This window comes from Ursus maritimus, unplaced genomic scaffold, assembly GCF_017311325.1.
Source record: "Ursus maritimus isolate PB19 unplaced genomic scaffold, ASM1731132v1 scaffold_33, whole genome shotgun sequence".
Lineage (NCBI taxonomy): Eukaryota > Metazoa > Chordata > Mammalia > Carnivora > Ursidae > Ursus > Ursus maritimus.
Genome location: NW_024425897.1, coordinates 3,938,889 through 3,961,266, shown reverse-complemented (window position 1 = coordinate 3,961,266; position 22,378 = coordinate 3,938,889).

Below are 22,378 nucleotides of genomic sequence, written 5' to 3'. Positions count from 1 at the left end.
ACAGGTTCAGAGAGGTTAAGTAACTTTCTCAAGGTCAACCAGCTACTAAATCTGCCTTGCTCCAAGGCCCATGTTCTCTCTTTTATTCTATACAGCCTCTGGAGGCTGAGCATAAGTGGAAGCAGCAGGATTCCAGACCACAAGGCTAATCTGTAGGTAATGAAACTGACCCTCCAAGCATGTGGGCATTTAGGGGGTGTGTAAGTTTAGGCGTGGAGTGGTAGAAGGAGCTAGAGACTGGAGGCTCCTACTCTAAGGCTATTTGGGTGCTAAATAGGAGAATAGAATAGAATAGAATAGAATAGAATAGAATAGAATAGAATAGAATAGAACAGACCAGCATTGTAATAAGACTTGTGGATATTATTAATCAGCACTCTGTTGAAAGAAAGAGGGAAAAAAGAACTCCAATGATAGATGCATTTTCAATTCACTTATTGATCCTGGGCTGTTCCAACAGCCTTTGCTGGCATCAAATTACCACTACCAGCTAATGTCAATTTTCTTGACCTGACTGAAGGGAAGCATCTCTAACTCTAAATATTGGCTATTCACATGACAGTGTTATTTAATGATAAACAATGACTCATTTGAATCCAGTGCACACTCTTGTTTGAATTCCATCTACAATCACTTATAAGAAGATTCCCCGTAACCCTGTATATTGGGTTATGGGGTGGCCTTATTCTTTTCATTCCCAATGCATGGTATAGGCAGAAGCACTGTCAGTGTAAGCACCAGCTGGCAATGGCACCTGTAGAAGGCCAGTATATAGATATTACAACATTTTACAGAGCTCTCCTCTTACAGTCTAATGTCTTCTTTGATATTCACAAGGAGAATGGAATTATGCAGCAATGACAATGCTACCACATTTTAGGACAAAGAAATGAAGGTCCCAAGAAGTGAAGTTTTGCCCACGTTTACACAGCTGGGGAGGTTCCCTCCATGCATGGGTTATCTCCACCCTTCTTCTCTCTTCTTCACCCTGATCCTTGACCTTCCACTGACTCCAGTGCTCCCCTTGTTGAAGTTCTACTCTAGCAGTATACATTCTTCCAAGATCCTTCCGCATATGTTTCCATGTTGACCTTTCTCTGAAGTTGGTTGTTGTAACAGCTTCAAAAATGCTTGCTGGCTCTACACTTCGACACTTGAACACATGCTAGGTCATTTAAAGTCTCTATTGTTTGCATATGTTTTGTTTTTTCACCAAGTCAGGTCCATATAAGTCTCATATGTGTTGTTGGAATAGCGCATGGAACATGCATATTTTGAGTGGAGCTCTTACTTTAAAGCCACCTTCTAAATTTTAATATCATGGCTCCTCATAGCCAGAGAACAAAGCACAAACTTAAGATTTATACTCTTTTCATACCTTCTTTCTTATCTCACCTCTCTGAGCCCCAAGTACACCTGGGCTCCATGTACGCCAGGCCATCTGTCAGCTCATAAGTTCTCACTGAGCCTGTGTATGCGGTATAATTTCTGTGTGGTATCCCTTCCTCATTTTCTTCATCACCTTTTCATGTTCAGCACATTCATTCTTTTTTCTGTGCAGACCAGACTTCCCTACACTGCCTCTTCTCTTCCAAAGGAGAATGAGAGATGGCATTACTCTCATTAAAACACACAGTCTTCCCTCATAAATAGATTCTGAGGTTTTTAGGATAAGAACTGTCCTCACCATCTCTGTACACCCAGCAACTAGCAGAGAACCTGGCCATAGCAATATTTGTACAATTAATGCAAGATGGATGCTGCTTACACTGAGCAGAAGAATCTCATTAAAGGTTAATTGCCCTTAAGTATTGGGAAACATACCTGGAAAAATTAACAAGGTAAAGAATAGGCTGGCTTGAAACAATTTTTTTTTTTTACGCTAAACTGCCTTAAGTTGCTCTGAGGCAGTGAGAGGGTCATTGCTGTTGGAGCAAATCTCTCCCCTTGCCATAAGAGATACAGGTTCCCTGAAAAGTGAAGATTGTTGCAGAGCTGTCTACTGCATTCCCAATAGGGGTCCTTGCTCTCCCCTCTACTCTGGGCTGGAGTTCCTGAAAGGCAGAGTTAGGCTTCCTGCTCTGTGCTCCCCCAGCTGTGTGTGTTCTCAGGTAGGAGGTAGTGTGAGATGCTGTCTCACACCTGTGTCCTCAGACCCTGGAGCTCCTGGAGGTTTGCAGCAGGCACTCTGACTCTGGTTTGCAGCAAAGCCTGGCACCTAAGTATCAGTGGACATTTTTGATCAGTACATGAATGAGCACAGCTTATAACCATCTCTTCTGCACTCCTGCTCAGGGTGCACTGAAAGGAGTTCTCCTTTTCTCAGTCTTCCTGAAGGCCTTACTCTTAGCACCCTTCTTATCCAGTTATCATTTCTACTCTTCCTGGGCTTTTTCTGTGTGTATAGGTGTATATCTGTGTATGTATGTGTGCATATGTATGTATGTATGTATGTATTTATGTATATACATGCGTTTGGGGGAAGAGGAGTGGTAGAGTTATCTCAAGGCAGCCCAAAGAAATAAAAACAGCTGTTTTTATAAAAAGACTGGGACCTCCACTCTGGAGACTGCATGTCCCCAAAGACAGAGCCAAACAAGCAAAGAGGGAGTATCTCAAGTCTGCAGTAACTGCATGGCTTTCCAAGTGAGAACCACTTTGAAGGAGTATGTGATAATGAATGTCTTTTTAATTCTTGTTTATACTACATCCTGTCTTACTGCCTAGGAAGTCAGAGAACTTCTGATTTAAAAGGCAGAGAGAGTGTACACTGCCCCAGAACCACAAATAATTCACATACAAATGCTGATGGTAGAATTGCTTAAACACTCAGGCCAGAGGCACAGGAAGCCAACCACATGCCAGCATCCCTAATCACCATGGCAGCAAAACTATAGTGCTTGTAAAAACAGAAAAGCTAATCAGGTAAAAGGGTGACTCTCATGAAGGAGCAAAAAAACCATGAGGATAGACACAGCCACAGTCCTTGCAGAGAGCATAAAAGTATAGAGAAGCTAATGAAATCAGTAATAGAGAAGTCTGCTTCAAACAAACAAATAATAGATTTTCTTGTTATAGTTTACTTAGAACGATAACAAACTCCCTCAAGAAGGATGAATGACCATAATTAAAAGGAAATTATGAATTTAACCTTCTCCCAGATTTGCTCTTGACTCAGTTCTATTTATGATCCCAAAGCACTTACGAACCTGAGGAATAGTAGAAAATGTACTTACCTTCAGTTCTGAAGCAGGAACTTTCTGGCTGAGATGACTGAGAATGAATGAGGTTTGAAAGAAAAGCAAGCAAGTGGGCCTTGGGCTGGAAAACACCAGAACACATGCATCACTGGGAAAGACAGTTAGTTTGTTATCATAACCTTGAATAAATGTCATTATGAAGTGAACTGCATATTTCTGGTAATGTGAAGTTAGAGAAATGGAAAGAAACAATTAGATTAGGACATAATTTCCATGGCCTCAGCTAGAGAAGGCCGCTTCCAATGTTTATGACAAGGTTTATGGCATATTATGGAATTGAGACCACCCTCTTTTTTTAACATCATTTTAGAATTGCATTAAACTTTCAAGCTAGGGAATTTAATAAACTGAGGTTTTGAGGAAATGATTTTGGAAGAATTTGTTTTAAAATTTCCAGCAAACTTTTCAAGACATCTTGCAAACATTTGCCTCATTCATCTTATTAAGAAGAAGGAAATAACCCTATTGTCCATATTTCAAAAGTTCAAACAGTGAGACTGGGGAATTGTATGCTCAAGGGCACCTCGTGGAGCACGGGCCAAAACAAGGAAAATCCTCATGTTCTGCCAATTCTTCTCTGTCATAAAACTGCACAGAAATCATCCTTAATCATTCCATTATTCAAAGTAAAATTATTTAGTTTTAGGTACCGTATTGTTGGTTTTCTGTTTGCCAAAGCTTGCAGAGTAGGAATGCTCTTGGTATCAGGCACAACCTGCATGTTTAAATGCAGCCTGGGGCCAAGTTTTCGGATGGACCAGGGCTTTGGGGTGGAGTCCAAACCAGTGGCCATTTCTGGAAATACCAGCTCCAGCCCCAAGTTGAAAGAAGTTCACGTGTGGGTGGTCTGGAAAGGGCTGAGGACAGAGGTCTGCGTTTGATTTCCCAGGCACAGAAATATGTTTTATAAAGTGACTTTCCTCTGGCTTATCCCTGAAGCAAAGCATGTTCTCTCTGGGTGCTGCCTGACACAAGGTCATTCCAGGTTAAGGATTGTTAGTGAGTAGTTGCGTGCTCTAGCAACATGCCCTGGGGCTCACATGAGGGTATTTCACAGGCCTCTTTTCCCCACCAGAATCACATAGTTCAGACAGTATGTAAAAGCTAGGCAGTGCCTTCAGAAAGCCACTATTTATGTTACCTGGAAAAGAAGAAACACCTTGTTCTCAACCGTCAGACTTGCAGCATTATGGAAACTTTGTCAAAGATCTGCAGATGTGATTAGTTGGGAAAACTGATGGCAGGATCCAGGGAGTGAGCCCCAGGCAGGTTGGCAGATGGAACGGGTGTCGGAGCACGGGATGCTCTTGGGAGAAGGCAAGCCTCAGCAGCTGCCCTCTGTGAGCAGAGGAGAGATGAAAGAAATTTCAAGGATGGGCGAGGTGACCTAAGGGTTTGGCTAAGCCCTAGGGAAGAGAGTAGGTCTTGCTATTTTAGTTCTCTTTTTTGCAGGGGTGGGAGGGCTGATCTCCCTCCAATTATGCAAGAAAATAGGGTAAAAATCTCTTGGAAGGAGCAGAGTAGAAATGACATGAGATTTAGAGCCAGAAGGCATGGGTTAGGGTTCTGACTCTGTTGGGTCTCTGGGTTTCCAGTGTCCTTGCGTTAAGTGGGTTGTTGTGGGGATTAAATGAGATTAGGTCGTTGAAACTGCTTAGAGAACTGTGCAATCAATCATACACCAATCCCTGTGGTTCTCCTTACAGCAGGGTCCAAAATATGATTGAAAGAGTGATCTTTTTTTAAAAGCGACCTTAGCTGGCGAGAAACTCATTCAGCTGGTGAACAATAAAAAGCAAACTTGTGAACTGGGATGCTGGCCAAACAACTGCAATAATGGGTGCTGCAAGTGCACCGCATGCCACCCCAGCCTGTGTCTTTTCCTCTGAGAGGGTGGAAAAGAGGATTGTAGGAAGCATGCATGGAGCTCTCTCTTCTTGTACAACCCAGCAGCTCAGACACTTCTGCTCTTCACAGCTCCACCACCCTCCTCAGTGTTATGCTGCTTTTGTGGAAAAGTGGGGGGGGGAGGAAGAAAGGGAGGGAGAGATAAGAGACAGGGAGAGAAAGAGAGAGAAGGGGAGTGAGATGGGGGAGAGAGACAGAGAGAAGGAGAGAGAGGAAGAAGGACAGAGAGAGAGGGGAAAGGCAGAAAGAGAGAGAGAAGGAGCAAGACAGAGAGAGAGAGGGAGGGAGAGAGAGAAAGAGAAAGAGAGGGGGAGAGATTTGGGGATGTGACTGAGTAAAGAGACAGAGCTTGGGGAGGGATATGGAATGGGGAGCAAGAAGTCACAGGAGCAGGTGTCCTTCACATATGTAGGGCTGTTCCATTTGCACAACACATAAAATGCTGGGGGTTGAAAAGTAACTCTCTAAAGAATGCACACTCCTCTTGTATTTCTCCTTTACCTACATGGTCACAATACTTCTAATGCCAGGTGTGTGGGTGGTTTTCCACACATCAAAGATCTGACACCAGCTGGTGTCCTATAATTCAATTCAGTTCTGATACTATCTATCTGGAGAGAGTATTACGGCTTATGGGATAAGGGCTCATATTCCACGAAACTGCTCCCCAGTTCAGATGCCAATTGCAAGTCCCAGGTTGTCACTCGTGCTTCTGAATTTATAAATCTAGGTTCCCACGACCCCTTCCTTGAGTTGTGTAATTTGCTAGAATGGCTCACACAACTCCGAGAAATACTTAGGTTTCCAGGTTTATTATAAAGAATATTATAAAAGATACAAATGAACAGCCAAATGAAAATGTAGATGTGTTCAGCAACCTAGAAACTCTTCAAACTCTGTACTTTGGGGGTGTTTATGGAGGTTTAATTACATAGGCGAGATCTCAGAGTTGCCTCATTAGAAGAAAAGTCACTCCTATCACCCAGAATCATCCAAGGGATTTAGGAACTCTGTTTCAGGAACCAAGGTCAAAGACCAAATATTAGAACAAAAGATGCCTCTAGTGCACTTATCACTCAGGAAATTACAAGGAATTTAGTAGCTTTATGCCAGGAACTAGGAACAGAGGTCAATATATACTTTTTCTATTGCTTCACATATCTTTGCTGAAATATGCCATTGAAGCAATAATAAAAATTTACGTAGTGCTTCCTTCCTATGTGCCAGCCACTAAAATTGTTCTAAGTGCCTTGCATGTGTTGACATTTGATTTTTACAATGAATGTGGGAGATGGGCTTGTTGACTCCAATTACCCAGGAGGTCCAGAGAAGCGCAGTCACTAGCTAGAGGCATGATACATACCTAAGGTTCTATTCTCAAAATGATGACTAGCCATTGGGTTTTCAGGTTTCAAAAGGAATCTTCTGGCTTCTTCATGGAGAATGGATTGACGGAGCAAGAGGGGAAATGGGGAGCAACTGTACAGGTCGGGGCTTAGTTGGAGTTGCTTAAAGGGATAATGGAAAATGAGGAAGTGATAACAGCAAGTATGGACGAGTACTTTCAGAAGTTTTCATGCTAGAGGGTCGCAGAGAGGGAGTCAACATGGGGTAAGGGAGGCATTCTCTTCAGTAAAGGGTCTCATGAGCATGTGTATGTATTGATGGGAACATCCAATGGGGAGGGGCCCCTGGGGAGGCAGATGACGGTGCTAGAGATGTTGCAGGACACAATATGAGAAGGCAGGAGGGGGTCATTGGCAGAAGTGGGACATTTCAGCCAGAATGACAAGATGGCCTGTGGGAGGCAATGGCCTGACCATGGAAAGATGAGGGCCTGCCTGCTTAATTGTTTATGTTCTCACAGAAATATGAAGAAATGTTATTTTAGTTTGATCTAACATTTGGGTGATTTCACCAATTTCTGAGCTATCCAGTGAATTAGGAGCATGTATTTGACATAGGCGCATGACCAAAAGAGCTCACCAAAGTCATGCCACCTAGAGAAGAGGATCAACTGCAGACACAAATTTAGCTTCTGCCCATAAAACCAAAGGAAGCAAACTTCTTACAGGTTCACATTTCCTATTCTGACGCCACTTCCAGTGGTAAAGGGAATATGTTGAAATCCATTTGCAGAACACCTCTACTGCACAAAAAGCTCAGCAATAACAACTGGCACAGAGATGGTGCTCAACAAAAGATTTTTGTCCCATCCCCACTCAGACTCTTCTGTCATTAGCACCTTCACAATACATTTGGCCCTTGGATCCTCATAACAACAGCATGTACAGAAAGGCAAAGATTTATCCATTCATTTGCTTATTTATTCAGCACTCCTTTATTTTTTAAAAAAAATTTATTTATTTATTTATTTATTTATTTATTTATTTATTTATTTAAGATTTTATTTATTTATTTGAGAGAGAGAGAGCTAGGGGAGGGGCAGAGGGAGAGGCACAAGCAGATTCCCCACTGAGCAGGGAGCCTGACATGGGGCTCAATCCCAGGATGCTGAGATCATGACCTGAGCCACCAGGCACCCCAAGCACTCCTTTGATTGTGTGTACCTCATACTTGGCCCCCTATTGGGTGCCGGGGAGACAGATGAGTATGACAGTCTCTGACCTAGCGGAGTTCGTCTAGTTGGTAAGAAGGACCACACAAGAATAAATCTGTAACACACAAAGGTTTTATGTAAAAAGTGCTATATCTTAAGTGTATATACAATACTTGAAAAATTCAGATGTCAGGGTGCCTGTGTCTCCATCAGACAAGTGTGAGGACATCTTCCCATACTGTTGAAGTTGCACTGTGAACAGTAAATAGGATTTTCTTAGGCAGACACAGTTGGGAAGAATGTTACAGAAAAAGAAGGAAAGTGATGATAAAAGCACATATTTAGGGGTAGGAAGGGGTGGAGAGGGAATAGGGGAGGATGGGGTAAGGAGGTAGCCTCTCATAGCAATTAACCATATGGACCTTAGAGCCAGACTGGCTGGGTATGGATCTGGATTTGCAATTGACAACCTGTGTGAGCTTGAACCTGTTACATAAACTTTCCAGGACTTTGTTTTTTAGTTTCCTTCTCTCTGAAAAGGACACTAAGATTTCCTACCTGTGGCAGGGACCCTGGGCTCACCAAACCCCATGTATGCTCTCTATTTCTAGTTTCTGTTATAGTTCAGTTGGGACCCACTGTGTGACTACTTCTGGCTAGCAGGCTATATGTGAGGTGATGGGTGTCAGTTCCACACTGAGCCAATGAATGCCAGTGCCTCCCCACTCACTTCCTTTTTCACTTCTGCAGGGTCCCCAGAGGCCATATGTTCTACAGGATAAAACTACAGGTGCCTCTGACAGCCTGATCCCTGAATGACAATGTGAAGCAGAGCTCTCTCTGACCTGTACTGTACAAATAATGAGCAATAAATCTTTTGTGTTTTAAGCCATTGATATTTTTGGGTTAGTTTGTTATTACATTTTAGCCTGACCTATTCCAACTAATACATTAACAGTTAGTGTTGTTATAAGAATCAAATGAATCATCATTTGTAAATCACTCAGAATGTCACCTGGCATATAGTAAGTGCTATATAAGAGTTTGCTAAGCTAAATACAGGGTTAGACAGTGGGGACTGGTGAGGACATGGGGGTAAGTAAAGCTAGCATGATTTGGATCATGAAAAACCTTGAATACCATATAAAAATGTGATTTTTAATTAGAGGAGTATATTAAAAAATAGGTAAGAATTTTGGAAGCATGGGTAGAAAGAATAAAAAGGCAGTGCCTTGCACATAGTAAATCCTTAATGACGATGGGCCTTTGTGTGTCATGTTATGTTCCTTGTTCAGCCACAACCTGGAGCTGAAGACTGTTAGAAAGATTGCATTGCTTGATTTGGGAAGGGGGACATGCTGGTGGTGGCTCTTTTTGAAATAGAGATTTATACCTTAGTCCCACTGCCTGCAGGGCATTGCCCTTAGGGCTAAGGGAAACCACAAAATAAAGGAAAGTGTAAGGGTAGGTTACAGAGTCAACATGGAAAGAACCCATTTAGAGCTAAAAGGTACACTAGAATCTCTTTATCTTGGTCCAGCTCTTCCAGGTTCACAGAGGAAGAAAGTGACCCCAGAAAGGCTGGCTTGCCCAAAGTGAGGTAGCCATTCTGTGCCAGACAAAAGTCTGAATTTCCTTACCCTTACCTATTGCTCTTTGTGTTCTCAAAGAGACCGTGGTAGGGAAGATTTTCTCTTGGTCTTTTCTTCTTCAAGTAAACTTCAGCTCCCCTGTCTTCTTTCACTTTATCCTAGTGATCACTTTTTTTTTTTTCTCTTCCTGAACTGCTGTAGTGTTCCCATATCCCTCCCAGATTATGGAGCTTCAGGTAGACAGTCAGGCTCCTGGAAAGGATGGCCCACTCAAACTGGATTATTTGAGAAGAGTCAAATAAAAGGACTATTTACAAATATGTGGGCAGAGTATAGTTAAACCACCACAGATCTTTGGGGCAGTCATACCTGTTCACCTATTTGCAGTCCTGGGTCTGAAGGCAGAGCAGAGAGTGTGGTGACTGAATACACTTGAGAGGGTATATGCCTGTGGTGACCTCCCAGGGAGGAACTGGGAAGACACCCCGTCCCTCTTTCTTCCTCTCTGATGGGCTGCTCAGCCTCATGGGTTTAATCCAACCTGTAGCCAGAGGGCAAGCAATTACTGATATACCCCTACTCCTTAGCCTCCCAGGGAACAGAGCTAGAAGGAGGGGTGGGGCAAATGGAAGATTTTCTGCACAGACACACAAGTTCAACAAAGACGGGCTTGGAAAGAGTTTGCAGAGGTCATCATACGGTTGCCACCCGGCACATATTAGTCTGAGCCTCCCAGTACTGCACTTACCCCAGGTCCTAGTCACTGACTTGTGTTATCCCTGTACCCATAAGTTCCTGCTCCCACGCTGCTCCTGTTTCACTAAGCACTGCTATGTCTGCATCTTGGCTTTCATCACACAGCCACAGAATGGTTCTGTAACAATACTCTGTGCAATCTGTAAAGCTTAAAGTCATGGTTAATGCCTGAGTAGTCTGTAGTGAGGGAGAGGGTGTTTTAAGCTCTTCAAAGATATGTGTACAGTTCCCATGTTTAAAGTATGCAACATTCCAGAATGCTCCTTTTGTACTTGGCCAAATTGTCTAAAATCCTTCAAGATCTTAGCACTCTCTTTACCAGGGAGAGATTCCATCTATCAGAAAACATAGCCTATCTGTGCTAATTTAAATAAATAATAAGGTTCCAAAAACTTGAGAACTGTTATTAAATATTCTGGTTTGGGCATAGGCATGCTGTCAATCATTTTTGGTATCAGAGTTTCTCCCAAAAAGGAAAAATAAGGCCCTTGATTTTGTCTCAGAGCAAATCCATATACATAGGACCAATCACTATTGCTTTTCATGAAAAACCTCTAGCAAATCCCATACTCTCAGAATTGGAAGGACACTCACAAATCCTTTGGTTTAAAAACTTTGATTTGTAGAAGGGGAGGTGGTTGGGGTGATGGGGCAACTGGGTGATGGGCATTAAGGAGGGCACTTGATGGAACTAGCACTGAGTGTTACATGTGACTGACGAATCACTAAATTCTACCTCTGAAACTAATAAATCACTATACATTAATTAAATTGAATTTAAATTTTAAAAACAACAACAACAACAAACTTTGATTTTCAGGTAAGGAAACTGATGCCCAGGGAGGTGAAATGACTCAATGTCATCTAGTAAGGCTGCTGTGGTTTCAGAATACAGGTGAGGTTCGGTGGGGTGGAGTCCAGAGCCGACGACCAAGAAAGAATTCTTGAGACGTCTTTGGTGCAAAATGGTAGTTTATTAAAGCAAGGCGACAGGACCCATGGGCAGAAAGAACTGCTGCACCAGGGTTTTGAGGGTTGGCTGATTATATACTATGGGGTTGGTAAGGAGGTAAGGAAAAAGGGAGGTTGAGAAAATACTTTATGTTAAAGAAGACTCACAGGATACCTGAGGTCCTGCCATAGTCAAGTGAAGGTTGTTTTTCCCTCTAGTAAGGCATTAACACGAAGATAGTTGGGAATTTCCTGGAGGAACATTACACTCTGCCCGCTTCAAGTATCTGTCTACTGGCTGCAGGTTATAAGGACATTTAATTGTATCTACATTTCCTTCCGGAAGCTCCGTTATTGATAGAAATGCTTTGTTCTTGTAGATGGCTAAGACATTGGTAAACTGAGGGAGACTCAGGTCCTGGAGGATTGTGATCTCAGTAAGTTAACTATTTGTTTTTCCTTTCCTTAGCTTTAGGGCAGCCAGGAGTGCCTGAGGAATGTCACATACATCCCATGGGGGCGGGGGTGATTGTCGGGTGTCAGATTTTGCTTGGTCCTCAGCTTGCCTTCTGTTCCCTCATCAATATGATATTTGTCTTTCTCTGATTGACTTATTTTGCTTAGTATAATACTCTCTAGCTCAATCCGTGTGGTTGCAAATGGCAAGATTTCCTTCTTTTTTATGTGTTTGCCTTTTCTTTGATATAAAAATCAAAGTACTGGAGCTGCCGTCCTGTGACACTGTTGGAATTCTGGCTCCTTTCCCTAACTCCTGCTGGGAATTTGTAACCAGCATTTCCTTGGTTGCTGCTGGCCTCCACTTGCTCTGAGCTGCTGCCCCTGGCATCTCATAGTTGCCTTGGCCCATCCATCGCGGCTCTCAGGCTGAACTTTCCCATACTGCTTCAAGCAAGCTGAGACCCTTATACTCCTAACATTAGGCTCATTAAGCTCCTGTGCAGGACAGAAGACTTGAGAGAGCAGTATTGTAGCTCAGAGTCTCAGCTTGTCAGCCAGAGTGCACTGTCTATTCCCTCAACATTTGTTGAAAGCTTACTGTGCCTGACAATGTTTTGGGTGCTGGCAATGTGGCAATTAACAACACAGGTCACCACACTCATGGAGTTTTTATGTTAGGGCCAATCCACTTTATCAAAAAGGCTTTTTTCTTTCTCCTTTCCCCTGCCTGACACCACCTTAATAGGGGTCTTGTCCTTTAAAGCAGAATCTTTTCTATTACATCTTTTACACCTTTAATCCTTGGCCTCCCCAAATTCCTTTTATTCTCAGTGGGCCAGGGGAAAACTGAACATCTCTTTAAACAATTTTAAAAATCTGTCCAAAACCAATACTTCTTTACTTGATTTTGTTGAGCAGTAGTTTTAAAAGTATGGTCTTCAGACGAGCAGCCTGGATATCACCTGGAAACATGTCAGGAACTCAGCAAACCTGCTGGGTCAGAATTCTGAGGTGGAGGTGGGGGGAACCCTGCCACCTGTGTCTTAACAAACTCTCCAGGTAATCCTGATGTCCTGAAGGTTTGAGAACCACAGTTGCAGAGCAATTTAACTCCTATTTGTCTCAACCTTCTATTCCTTCTAGGCCTGGGGCTTTTCTTTACATAACCAAGGGATCCAGTAAAGTACTTTCCCAAAGAAAATAAAGTTACTCTCAGTAAGTTTCAGGAAAAGAAAAAGACAATGTAAAATTTCTGGCTTTTATTATCACATTGTTCATGTATTTTTGAAAACAGATCATAGGCAGGTATCAAATTGTATAGTATTTAGACTCCCCTGGATATAATAACTGATATAATAGTTTTAAATGTCAATATTTACAATACACCAGTAATGATATATTTTGCAGTTACTTAAGTTTATGACCAAAAAAAAAAAAAAGTTTGAAGTTCCATGAGAAATGTACATGGGAGATGTAGGCTTTCAAGATCCTGAGCAAAAATATTTGAAAACAACTCATCTACAGTGATGAGGTTGTGGGATATAGGTGAGGTTCAGTGGGGTGGAGTCCGGAGCCGACGACCAAGAAAGAATTCTTGGGATGTCTTTGGTACAAAATGGTGGTTTATTAAAGCACAGGGACAGGACTCATGGGCAGAAAGAGCTGCTGCCCCGGGATAGTGAGGGGTGGCTGATTATATACTATGGGGTTGGGGGAGGTAAGGACAAAGGGAGGTTTCAAGAGAGTACTTTCATATGTTAAAGAAGACTCACAGGATACGGGAGGTCTTGCTATTGTCCAGTTAAGGTTGTTTACCCCTCTAGCAAGGCATTAACATGAAGATAATTGGGAACTTCCTGGAGGCTGCAGATTATAAGGACATTTAATTGTATCTACATTCCCTTCCAGAAACTAGGTTATTAATAGAAATGCTTCGTTCTTGTAGACTGCTAAGACATTTGTAAACTGAGGGAGACTCAAGTCTTGCAGGATTATGGTCTCTATAGGTTAACTATTTCTTTTTCCTTTAGGGCAGCCAGGAGTGCCTGAGGAATGTCACATACATTCCAAGGAGGGGGGTTTGTGGGGTGTCAGTTTCTGCTTAGTCCTCAGCTTGCCTTCTGTTCCCTCATCGTATAGTATCAAAGCTACACTTCTTAATGTAAATACCTTTTGTGATATGACTTCTGCTTACCTTTCCAATTTCCTGCAGAGTGGGGTTGGTACATTCACCCTATCTCCACCCATCCTGAAAAACTTGCAAAAGGGAGTGCTCCTGGTGCTCTCCCTGCCACATGGGACACACATAGTGCTTATCTCCTAGTACTGTGTGGATTTGCCCAATTTCCTCTACTAGGTCATGAGCTCTATTGGGTTAGGGAACATGGCTTCCCTCATCTTGTCCCCACTCTGCCACAGATGTTTTTGCTTGAGTTACCCAGTAACCATTTTAAGTTTACCTTGGGTAGTAGCTCTAAGATTTTTTTCTAGTTTCTAAGATGTCAGTACGATGAGGTTACAGAATATACATGAGGTTCAGTGGGGTGGAGTCCGGAGCCGATGACCAAGAAAGAATTCTTGAGGCATCTTTGGTGCAAAATTGGTGGTTTATTAAATACGGGGACAGGACCCGTGGGCAGAAAGAGCTGCTGCCCCAGGATTGTGAGAGGTGGCTGTTATATACCATGGGGTTGGGGGAGGTAAGGAAAAAGGGAGATTGAGAAAATACTTTCATATGTTAAAGACTCACAAGATACCAGAGGCCTTGCCATTGTCAAGTCAAGGCCCTTTACCCCTCTCGTAAGGCATTAACATGAAGATAGTGGGGAACTTCCTGGAGGCTGCAGAGTACAAGGCCATTCAATTTTATCTACATTCTCTTCTGGAAGCTAGGTTACCTGACAGAGATGCTTTGTTCTTGTAAACTGCTAAGACATTTGTACACTAAAGGAGACAAGTCTTGCAGGATTGTGGTCTCTATAGGTTAACTATTACTTTGTCCTTAAGGGCAGCCAGGAGTGCCAGAGGAATGTCACATACATCCGTGGGGGGGGGAGAGGTTGCAGGGCGTCAGTTTCTGCTTTGTCCTCAGCTTGCCTTCTGTTCCCTCATCAAGTATATGTCACACTTTGTCACTAAACTGTTTCCTAACAAAACACATACTTCATATTTGTCAAAGTAAGCTATTTTAGTTTCAAAGTATTTATTTTTCTGAATATCCATAAAAAAAGTTGGTATGTGCATTCTTTCCCCTCTAGGAAAATACTCAAGTTGAGGTTTCAGCTGCCTTAGCTCCTCAGAGGCTTCTCTTTGAATTTGGTTAGTCAGGTACTCCAAATTCTGAGAAGAGGTTCTCAGCCAGCCACAGACAGAGTTTCACATTTAAATGGGAATTCAGAAAAATCCACACACAACTTGTGGCTGAATTTTTTATTTGAAGTTACCAAGGGGGGAGGGGAAATATTTTCATGTCCTATTGAAGTGTTAGAGTGAGGTTCTTGTCTCTTGGAGTCAAAGCATGAATCTCGAGGACAAAGGAGAGTGAGTAAAGCGATAGACTTTCAAGTGAGGGTAACAGAAAAAGCTCTCAAGAGTGAGAGGGGTCCTGACAGGGTTGCCACTGGGTCCTGACTAGGATTGGTCTTTTATAGAAAGCTAACCAGGGAACTTAAACCCTTCTAACATCTCTATTGATAGCACCATTGGGTAAGGACTAGCCATAACACTTTTAATGGCTTACTTCCTTTTTAGGGTTCGGTAATTCTTTGTTGGTCACAAGTACCTATTATAACTAAGACCCTACCTCTGACACGCAGGACAGAATGGTCTGGCTTATTTCCTTATCTCTGGTTTCCTTACACCTCTACATTTTTGTGATTTTTGTGAGTCTGATCNNGGAGCCCCCCCCCCCCCCCAGTCTCTCTCTCCCTACCTAGCCCTGCCTGTCCCTTACTCACTATGGAGTAAGCTCAGGTAACAAGGTATTTGTGGAATAATCCGAATTGTTTCAAGGCACTAAACCCTAGTTGTCTTAAAATTCCAATCTCCTCTGCTCCTATTGTTGAGTCACTAATGTTAACTTCTTTCTGTGCGGGCATAAATGTTCTTGATATATATGGATAAATCTCAGATCACTGTGGATAAGAGAATGGTGCCCAGCTCTTTAAAAAAAATGGGACATTTCTTCCAAGACGTGATGGGTATAGTGGCATGCCCCATGGGAAGGCTTGTGATTTGATGTCACTACTTGTGTCCTGAAAAAAGTGGACTTTAGGGGAAAATAAGAAGATTGTCATAGGAGGTGCCGAGAGGATAAGCTATACGAGGGTGCCGAGAGAGAATTTGAACTGAGGGCCACCAGTAGCTAATAGCTGGTAGCTTTGAAGTAGATCACAACTACTCAATTCTACTGTTACAATATGAAAGCAGTTGCAGAAAACACATAAAGGACTAGCATGGCTGTGATCCAGTAAGACTTTACTTATGGACATAAACATGTAATTTTGATATGTCATGAAATATTGTTCTTCTTTATAATTTTCTCAATAATTTAAAAATATAAGGACCAGCTTTAGCTCACAGGCCATACAAAACATAGAATTTGGTTGATGGGTTGTAGTTTGCTAACTGATATAGACTACTGTGGTAAGTAGTATTATTTTTCAGAATATTTTCTGCTTCTTCCTACAAGGCCTTTTCTTATGGTATCCCCCCTACTCACCCTTCCCTGTGAGGTTATACTCCCATCTTACCGAAGTCAGACAAGGCCAAAATGTTGTGGAAAATAAAAATCAGACCGGTGAGAAACCAAGTGATACTCGGAGAAGTGGGAGAACTTGGGTTTATTTTATGCTGGCAGACCCAGATGAGCTAGCTTTCAAAATTCTGGGCCCTGGGCAGAGGGGTTATAGAGCTTTTATAGGGGAGTGCAGGGGGTCAGGTTCCAAGGGCTATGTTGACTGTTGGTAGGTGGGTTTAATTGGTGGGGGGTTACTTTAGGCAGGAACAGTGGTTAGGGCAGTGCAGGGAGCTTGTGGCAGGAAGCCTGTTTATAGAAGCAGAAATGGCTGGTTATCTTTTGCTTCCAGTGGGGCTTCTGATTATCTCTAGCTATTTCTAGTAACTCTCCAACTTCTGGGGCCTGCCGGCCTGGGCCCACTCTGGGTAATTTTCCTCTTCAATATGATTTGCTTTGGCCAATGAGATATGAGCTGAAGTGAGACCACAAAGAGACAAAGTTTTAACGTCCATGTCTGGGTTCCACCATCACGTCTTTCTCTCTGCCACAAATATTGCAACCTCTTAATCAGGAACAAAATGCCAACTACCATCATTGTATTCCATCACTGTGTTAGTAGGCCTAGTGAATGGGATAAGCAAAGGTAGTAAAATATTGGAAGAGAAAGTTATTTTTGATGTTATTTTATATGTAGAAAATTCAATGATAAAACCTTCATAAAATTATTATGGAATTTTGATGAAGTGATTGAATCAAAGATAAATGTTGTCAATAGATGTTGTTGTTGTTAACCAGCAAAAACAAGTAACAAATTGAGATAGGAAAAAAAAAATTCTAATTCATAGTATAAAAAAATGAAGGAATGATTAGGAATTAAATTCAACACCAAATTATATGTGAAGAATATTATAAAGTCTTTTTGAAGAATAAACCAAGATATGAAAGTATAAAAATTATCTACTATATTTTTAGATGTGAAGACATTGTACACTTATCAAACTTCAAAATTAACAAGCAACTTTAATGTAATTCCAACTAAAATCCCAATTTTTTGAATTGCATAAAAGAATAATAAGATTTTTGTGCAATAGTAAATATCTGAGAGTAATCAAGGAAGCAGTTAAATGTGGACTTATCTTGCAAATTTTTAGTCAAATTAAGAAACCCAGAAGCTAGGGGTACCAGGTGGCTCAGTTGGTTAGCCATCTGACTTCAGCTTAGGTCATGATCTCAGAGTCCTGTGATCAAGTCTCACATAGGGTTCCCTGCTCAGTGGAGAGCTGCTTCTCCCTCTGCCTCTCACTCCCCCCGCTTCTGCTCTCTCTCTCTCTCTCTCAAATAAACAAAAAAGATCTTAAAAAAAAAAGAAATCTGAAAGCTAAAAATATGTTAAAAGGGGATTTGACCTCATTAAAATGTCTAAGGTAGATGGTTGTCAGGATGGCAGAGGAGTAGGGGACCCCATTTAAACCAGTCCCCTGAATTTACCTGGATATCTATCAAACCATTTGAACACCCACAAAATCAGCCTGAGATGTAAGAATATGTATCTGGAGCTCTATAAGCAGAAAAGCACTTCTTTTTGCAAGGTAGGAAGAGCAGTCATAAATCTGTGGGGTGATGTTGGAAGATAAAGAGAGGGGGGAGGAAGCTGCCATAACCTGGTGCCTAGAAAGTGATATAACACTGGAGCACAAAATCAGAGTCCGTGGAAATCTACTCTAGTAGGAGACACCCCTCCCTGAGGGGGGCTTGGGAAAGGAAAATGCAGAAGTCTAGGTAGGGCGTTGTGGTCTCAGGATATGGAGGACCACAGAGCAAAAGGGGATTCCAACAATCATGGTGGACCTGAGCATTGGAGCCAAAAAGCAGGTAGTGGCCAGTGAGAGCAGAAAGGGACTTGCAACTAGGATCACCAGAAACCACGAACTGGGTGGGCCCATAACCCCTCTTTCCTTAAACAGCCTGAGAAAACCTGGAAACAACACCCACAAAAGGGCAAAAAACTCACAGAGTAGTAGGGGCTGGGAAGGGGTTTTAGTGCAGAACCACGCCAGATTCTGCAGCCAAGGGTACGCTTGCACGAGCTCACAGCCACTGGCAGTTTTAAAAGCACAAAGGGCAGAGATAATCCCAGGCCCCTGAAAACACTTCTGAGAGTAGGTGTGGTCACGCACCCTGGAAAGCTACGGTTTTCAGGGGCGTAAGCAGAAGTGGAGACTCTCTGTCCTGTAGTTTTTATAAAAGAGGGCAAACTGTGAATTTTCTGCTCTGTACCAGAGCTTTGGCTGTGGCCATTTTGCTCTGATCCCCTGAAGAGGAACAGAAAGGACCCAGGGTACAAAAGCCACCCAGAAGTTTGGTTTCCACTGATCCCAGCCCCCAGACAGAAGGTGGGGCAACTGCACAGGCAGGATTTACCTGAGAAACAGAGCAGCAGCCCCCTTTCCCAGAAGACAAACTGGAAGAACAGGTGATGACAATCCTTTGGATCCTATAAGACTGTAAAATCCCAACAGAAGGAGAACATTGTATATTGAGCGCCAGGTGTGGCCTCATGACTTGTTTACTTTTCAGATATAATTTTCCTTTCCTTTTGTTTCTCTCTTTTGATTTCTCTCTTTTCCCATGCCGTTTTTCCCTGCTGTATTCTTCCTAATACCTTCTCTTCATTAGAACTAGATATCTATTATACTAACTGATTTTTACATAGGCACTTTTTAACTTGTGTTTTTACACACCTATTTTTTTAATAGATACATGATTTATCTTAGCCCGTTTTTCACTGTACTCAGTTTTACCTTTTTATATATACAAGTTTTACTTTCCTAGTGATTTTGGGATGTAGTGTCCACTAAGACCAAAATACACCCAGGAACAATTGAAACTTCCTGTTTTGTCAGTTTTGTCCACACTGAGAGATAATAGCCCCCCTTTCCCTCTCCCCATTTTTCCTTCATATTCATTTTTTTTCCAATTTTTAAAAAAATTTAAATTTTATACTTGTGTTTCATTTTGGCTTTGTTTTTTTGGTGGTGACATCCTACCATCCTGGATTTTTCTAGTTGCATCTGGCTTGGGTCGTGGTTGGTATTTCAGACTCTGTCCATTGACAGAATGACTATGAGGAGGAACTCCCAACAAAGAAAACCAGGGACAATGTCTTCTACCACAGAACTAATTGATATGGATATAACCAAGATGTCAGAGACAGACTTCAGCATAGCAATCATGAGGTCAATAGCTAGGCTTAAAAAAGCTTTAGTGACAATATAGAATCTCATATGGCAGAAATGAGATCAAATCAGGCTGAACTTAAAAAGGCTGTGAATGAAACGCAGTCTAGACTGGATACTCTAACAGCCAGGGTAAATGAGGCAGAAGAACAGATTAATGTCATAGAAGATATGCTGATAGAAAGGAAGGAAAATGAAGAAGAAAGGTATAAACAGCTACTGGCACATGAGATTAGAATTAGAGGAAAAACGGTGCCATGAAACACTCCAATGTCAGAATTATAGGGATCCCTGAGGGGCTGGAGAGAGAGAGAGAGGACCAGAAGGTATATTTGGGCAAATCATAGCTGATAACTTCCTTAATCTGGGGAAGGAAGCAAGCATTTGAGTCCAAGAGGCAGAGAGGATCCCTCTCAAAATCAATAAAACTAGGGCAACACCCTGACATGTAATAGCGAAGCTTGCAAATCTTAGAACCAAGGAAGCTACTCTTAGAGCTGCTAGGGAGAAGAGATTTCTTACATACAGACGGAGGACAATCAGAATAACATCAGACCTGTCCACAGAGGCCTGGCAGGCCAGAGAGTTCTGCCAGGACATATTCAGGGTACCAAATGAAAAAAAACATGCCACCAAGAATACATTACACAGCAAGACTGTCATTTAGAATGGATGGAGAGATAAAGAGCTTCCAGGACAGGCAGAAACTGAAAGAATGTGTGACAACCAAGCCAGCACTACACGCCATATTGAAGGGGATTCTGTAAACGAAGAGACCCCAAGAGTCACATAGACCAGAAAGAAACACAAAACCTTCAGAAACAGGGACCTTACAGACAATACAAAGGCAGTAAATTCACATCTTCCAATAGTTATTCTCAACGTGAATGGGCTGAATGCTCCCATCAAGAAACACAGGGTGTAAGATTGGATAAAAAAGCAGGACCCATCCATATGCTGTCTACAAGAGACTCATTTTGAACCTAAAGCCACACCCAGACTGAAGGTAAGAGGATGGAGAATCATTTACCAATGCCAATGGACCTCAAAAGAAAGCTGGGGTAGCAATTCTCATATCAGACAAATTAGATTTTAAGCCAAAGACTGTAGTAAGAGATGTAAAGGGACACTATATCCTACTTAAAGGGTCCATCCAGCAAGAAGAGCTAACAGTTGTACATATCTATGCCCCCAACATGGGAGCAGCCAATTAATAAACCAATTAAGAAACAAAATAAAGAAATAGAGAGAGAGTAATACATTAATAGTAGGAGACCTTATCACCCCACTCTCAGCAATGCCGGGTCACAAATCAGGTCTCAACCAATACCAAAAGATTGAGATTATCCCCCGCATATTTTCAGACCAGAGTTTCAAACTGGAACTCAACCACAAGAAGAAATTTGGAAGGAACTCAAACCCGTGGAAGTTAAAGAGTATCTTGGTGAAGAATGATTGGGTCAACCAGGAAATTAAAGAAGAACTTAAACATTCACAGAAAGTAATGAGAGTGAAAACACACCAGTCCAAAACCTATGGGTTACTGGAAAGGCAATTCTAAGGGGGAAATACATAGCCAACCAAGCCTCTCTCAAAAAAAAAAAAAATAGAAAAACACCAAATGCACAAGCTACCTTACACCTAAAGGACCTGGAGAAGGAACAGCAAATAAAGTCTAAAGCAAGCAGGAGAAGAGAAATAATAAAGATATAATAAAGATTAGAGCAGAGATCAATGAAATAGAAATCAGAAAAACAGTAGAACAGATCAATGATTCTAGAACCTGGTTCTTTGAAAGTATTAATAAGATCGATAAGATGTCCAGACTTATCCAAAAGAAAAGGGAAAGGACCCAAATCAATACAATCATGAATGACAGGGAAGAGATCACGACAAACACCAAGGAAATAGAAACAATTATAGAAATTATTACCAGCAACTATATGAAACAAATTCAGTAATCCAGAAGAAATGGAAGCATTCCTGGAAACTTATAAACTACCAAGACTGAAATAGGAAGAAATAGACAATCTGAACAGACCAATAATCAGTAAGGAAGTTGAAGCAGTAATCAAAAACCTCCCAAAAAACAAGAGTCCAAGGCCAGATGGCTTCCCAGGGTAATTCTACCACACATTTAAGAAACAAATAATACCTATTCTACTGAAGCTGTTTCAAAAAAATAGAAATAGAAGGAAAACTTCCTAACTTGTTTTATGAGGCTAGCATTACCCAAAACCAAGGACCCTACCAAAAAAAGGAGAATTACAGTCCAATATCCCTGAACAACCTGGATGCCAGAATACTTAACAAGATTCTAGCCAAGAGGATCCAATAGTACGTAATAGGATTATTCACCACTACCAGGAGGGATTTATTCCAGGGATGCATGTGCAGTTCAACATTCTCAAATCAGTCAATGTGATAGAGTACATCAATAAAAGAAAAGACAAGAAACATAAGATCCTCTCAATTGATGCAGAAAAAGCATTTTATAAAATACAGTATTATTTCCTGATCAAAACTCTTTAAAGTACAGGGATAGAGGAAAAATACCTCAATATCATCAAAGCCATCTATGAAAAACACACAGCAAATATCATTCTCAATGGGGAAAAACAGAGCTTTTCCCTTAAGGTCAGAAGCACAACAAGGATGTCCACTCTCACCACTATTGTTCAACATAGTACTTACAGTCTTAGTCTCAGCAATCAGACAACAAAAAGAAATAAAAAGTATTCAAATTGGCAAAGAAGAAGTCAAACTCTTTCTCTCTTTGCAGATTTCATGATACTTCCTGTAGAAAACTCAAAAGACTCCACCCCAAATTACTGGAACTCATATAGCAATTCAGCAACATGGCATTATGGAAAATCAATACACAGAAATCAGTTGCATTTCTATACGCTAACAATGTG